General features: G+C 37.9%; 1 long non-coding RNA gene across 1 annotated transcript in view; it reads left to right on the top strand.

Annotated features, from left to right (window-relative positions):
- LOC125482903 overlaps positions 1-5,217 on the top strand; it is a 32,219-nt gene that overhangs the window by 5,355 nt on the left and 21,647 nt on the right. The window lies entirely within an intron of this gene.

Here is a 5,217-nt window from a genome sequence, read left to right as displayed (position 1 = left end):
CTTGTATGATGAAAAATTTTGTTATTTATGCAGTAATTTGCAAACATTAAATAACTTTTCAAATAATGGTTCCCTAAGTTTTTAAGACCGTTGCAGTTTGTGTATGAATAGGGTCATGAATAGGCTTCATGTTGGGATTATTATATAATTAACCATTTTGATCAGGGTAAATAGTTCTATTCTTTATGTCACTGTGATATGAAATTGGTCAAGAGTTAGCAATTTCAACCAAATTAATAGGTTGCCAACTTTGACCAGTTAATTGCGATGTGGCAGCATTTTTTAAATGTAATGCAAAGTACTTGGGGTTGAGAAGCTCCAGGCATTTTTAATACTCTGGTAGTTAGTGCATCAATAAAGAGACCTGGGGGAATTTACGGCACCAAGAATCTGAGTTCGACTCCAGCCTTGGGGGACTGTCTGTTTGGAGTTTGCACATTCTCCCCGTGTCTGCGTGGCTTTCCTCTGGGTGCTCCAGTTTCCTCCCACAGTCCAAAGATGTGCAGATTTGGTGGATTGGATGCTAAGTTGCCCATAGTATCCAGAGATGTGCAGGTTATGTGGGTTAACAATGGTAAATGTGAGATTGTGGGCAGAGGGTGAGGTGCTCTTCGGAGGCTCAGTGCAGACTCAATGGGCTGAATGGCCTCTATCTGTACTGTATGGATCAATGATTCTGAGTGTCACCCAGTTTAAAGTTCTTTGGTATGGAATATGCTCCAAAGGTCAGGATTATTTTGAAAAATTCTCTCCTGGCCTGGCAGCAGAGCCAGGACACTTGGTGGTGGGGCAAGGTGGGTTCAGTGGTGTCAGTGAAGTGAGCCTAGTGATGAAGAGATGGTGCCTAAAGTGGGGCAACCCCCCCCCCCCACCTCCTTGCCATGTTAGTGGGGGCGGGAAGGCAGTGAAAGTCTCCCCTGAGAGTAGGTGCTAGCATGGATGGGATCAGAAAGGCTAATATTCTGAACTTTTTACTCTACTTTTCTAATTTATTCATAACAGCTATAATGCTGAACTGTTTATTTCTTTACTTCTCTAATTTTTTTGTTTCCTAAGAATTTGATCTTCAGTATCTGTACCTAAGATGGCACTGTACTGTGGTGACTGTAAACTTTTCACTGTACGCATTTGAGTACGCGACAGTAAGCTAATCCAATTAAATTTGAGAAGGTGTGATTGAAGATTTCCCAAAAAAAGCATTAGTCTGTAGCCTGATGATGTATAATATGACAGGACTAGTGCATTTCCGTAAAATGTCAATACAGAAAATTAAGTTAGACGACAGGAAATTTCTGGAACAGATTATAGAAACAGGCCATGTGCATTGATTTTACCACAGTGCTTTGAAAGGGAACTTCAAAATTCTCAAATGAAAATTTCTATTTGTAGACAGTAAGTTGCTAGTTTGCTGTAAATATGAGGAATTAAATGTTTGTGGTCTTCTAGAGTCAGGCTTGATTGCCTTTGGGAGTCAAAGAAGAATTTTCCAGAGATTCTGCTGAGTTGGCCACAGAGTTCTCTTGTTTTCATATTGTTCGTTCCATAAGACTCCATTGTTTGAAAGCAGATCATTGGGATATGTGATTTGCTTGAATGGGGCTGGTACTTTGGACCTGATCTTTTCTTAGCTCGTGATATGTTTTGTTCAGTGTTTGTTTCAGTTGATAAATACAGAGAAGGATCCTGGAAGATTTGTGGAACTATCAACTTTTCCCCCTTTCCTTAGTTTACTTGTTTTAGTGTTTTCATATGTCCTTAGAAATATCTTCTTGAACTTCATCTTCTCAATGATCTCATGATTTATACATTTCCCATAGCTTCACTTTTTATTTTGTGGTTTAATTTTTTTGTTTTTATTTCCATCTGTTTCCTATATTCATATTGTATCTGAGTTCATTGTAGTCATTCTGGATTTGCTTCAAGTTTTGTAAAGTAATCATATTTTTCTGTCTGATCGTACAACCTATCAAACTATAATTTGAGCCACTAAATTGAGTTTGCATACTTAAAGTTCTGTATAAAATCATGACTAAACAGAAATCCAAGAGCTGTCATTATTTATACCGTATCTTTCTCAATGCCAGTTGCATCTCTAGGTGAATCCGAAAGATCAGTGCGGAATATTACCAAGGAAGTGTTGCTGGTCATTTTTCCGGCTGTTAGAACTCCCTATAGTCTGTCAATAATTTAAACTCTGTAAAGGAGAGTATAGAAATAATTTTAAATGTGGACCTGGCTTTCACTTGTCTCCTTACCCTATCAATTTTTTTTATTTACCCTTTTGCAGTTATTTGGTTAACTCTTGAACCTGCATATTCTGTTCTGATTTATCACTGGCATCTTATTCCATCCTTATCATTTTTTGATGTACACTACTTCTGCTGGGCTTTCCAAATTACCTCCAACTCTTAAATGATCTGCTTTTTAGTTTTGAAATTTTCATTAATATGTTATTCTGATCAGCTTTATCAATTTAAACACAATTTTAAAGAAACTTTTTAAGGCATCTCGATGTCTCTTTCTCAATAAGAATAAACCAAACTTTCTTTGCTGTTCTTGCAATCTTGACTCTTAAAGGCCTTTTGGAATCTTTGTTGCTCAAATTTACCTTAAGGTGAGAAGAGAAAGATTTAAAATGGACATGAGGGGCAACTTTTTTTTTTGCACAGAGTGTTTGTGTGTTTAATGAACTGCCAGAGGAAGTGGTGGATACAGGTACAGTTACAGAGTTTAAAAGACATACAGATAAGTACATGAATAGGATGGTTTGGAGGGATATGGCCAAATGCAGGCAAGTGGGACTGGTTTAGTTTGGGAGTGTGGCCTAGTTGGACTAAAGGGTCTATTTCCATGCTTTATGACTCTCTTTACAGTATGGTAACTGGATACAACAATCAATATCCTTGTCCTGGGTGGACCCCTATCAAAAGCCTTCAAAAAATCCAAATACAACATGCCCACTGGTTCTGTCTTATGTAATTTACTAGTTATACTCTCAAAAAAGCTTATCAATGAATTTGTCAAACTAGTTTTCCTTTCTTAAATTCATGTTGACTCTGCCTAATCCCACCACGATTTTCTTAGCATCCAATGATCACGTCCTTTACAATAGAGTCCGTCATTTTCCCTTCTATTGATGTCTGTCAAACAGACTACTGATTCCCTGTTTATGTCACTCCTTTCTTAAGTAGTGGGGTTATATTTGCAACCTTCTATTAAATAGAACTTTTAGAAGATGACTGTCATGACAGTCAATCTCTACAGCCAGTTCTTTCAAAACTCTGGGATGAAAATCATCAGATCCAAGGGATTTACTAACTTTCAGTCCAATTAATTTCTTCTTTACTTTTTTTTTGCTACGTTACTTCATTTCAGTTCCTCATTCTTGTTAGTTCCTTGGTTCTCAGGTATTTTATATCTTTCTCTTTGGAGATGTACACAAAGCATGTATTATTTTCTGTTCCGTTTCCTTATTCCCAATTTTATAAGTTCTGCCTTTTCTGTCTGCAATGGTTCTACATTTGTTTTTCCTCACTTTTTTTTTTAGCTTTTTCCATAGCAGTAAAGCTTTTAAAATCCATTTTTTGTATCTCTCACTAACTTACTTCCACAAACTATTTTCCCTTCCTTCAGCTGTTTATTGGTCCTCCTTTGGCGAATTCAAAAATTCTCCCAATTCTCATGCTTACTACTTCTTAGAAACTTTGTAATCTTCTTCCTTTTTTCTAATACAGTCAGTAACTTCTCTTGTTATCTATGGTTGGATCACATTTCTTTTGGGTTTTTGTGTCTCAAAGGAACATGTATCTGTTGTACACCATGTCTTCATTCTTTAAATGGCAGACACTGCCTATCCACCGTCATACCTTTTTATGTAGTTTCCACTCCTCCACAGCCAACCTGCTTCGGCTCCATACCCTCATGGCTTCCTCTGTCTAAAGGAAACAGTTCCTCCTGCCAAGCTAGTTTAATCCCTGCCTAACAGCACGAGCAAAACACTCTTTGTGGATATTAGTCCCAGTCCTGCTAAGTCTGTAATCCATTCTCCTTGTATACATTCCACTTACCTGAATCGGTCCCAATGTTTCTGAAATCTAAATCCTTCCTGCAGCATTTCTTCAGCCACATGTTTATTTGTTCTGTTCTATCCTCCTCCTCCTTTCTGTAGGCACCAATACTTGCATGAGGAGTGATCATAAGATTATTGCCTTTTGAAGTTGTGCTTTTTAATCTCTTTCCTAACACACTCAAATGTGTTTCGGGATGTTGTTGCCTCTTGTCTGGTTCCATCTGTGAAAAACTGTTCTTGCAGAAGTTAAATTTTAAAGGGTGGAAAGGCTAGGCAGTTTAAACATTCACATTATATCAGGTAATATAAAATATCCTGGTGGTTCAAGAGATTTTATGGATACTTGTTAATCCATTTACCACTGATTAGGAATCGCATGTTAAACCCAAGCAGTGTGATGTTGTCTTTCCAAGATGTCCAGATAATATTGTATATTCGTATATGGTATTATCACTGGACTGTTAATCGGACTGAACTAGGATAATGTTCTGGGGACCTAGGTTCAAATCCCACCAAGGCCGATGGTGAAATTTGAATTCAATAAAAGTCTGGAATTAAGAGTCTAATGATGACTATGAACCATTGCCGATTGTCGGAAAAACCCACCTGGTTTGTTAATGTCCTTTAGGGAAGGCAACTGCCATCCTTACCTGGTCTGGCCTACATGTGGCTTCAGACCCACAGTAATATGGTTGACCTCAAATGCCCTCTGGGCAGTTAGAGATGGGCAATAAATGCTGCCCCAACCAGTGATGCCCGCATTCTGCGAATGAATAATTAGAAAGTTTGTAGTTTCAAAAAGATTTTGACAAGCGGCACATACCGGTTACATTTGGAATACAGATATTGATAAAACACAGAGATGTGTAATTTAATGGAAACATTTATTTAAGTCTCATGTGTAATAACTGATGCTCTGTGGTGTTTCTCAAGTCACCTAAGGACACTAAATTTTAGACAATCCTGAATTAATCTGATTTTAGGGTTGGATGAGGAAGGCTGGCTGAGAGCTTTTGGGGAACTTTGTTCTCTGAGTAATGGTGTGAGGTCTTACAGTGCAGGATGAGGCAAACACAGGTATTATTGCTAGACTATTAATCCAGAGACTCGGGTAATGTTACGGGGACCTGGGTTCAAATCCTTTGACA

The sequence above is a fragment of the Rhincodon typus genome, chromosome 4, assembly GCF_021869965.1.
Source record: "Rhincodon typus isolate 14 chromosome 4, sRhiTyp1.1, whole genome shotgun sequence".
Lineage (NCBI taxonomy): Eukaryota > Metazoa > Chordata > Chondrichthyes > Orectolobiformes > Rhincodontidae > Rhincodon > Rhincodon typus.
This window is presented reverse-complemented; position numbering and strand designations above follow the sequence as displayed.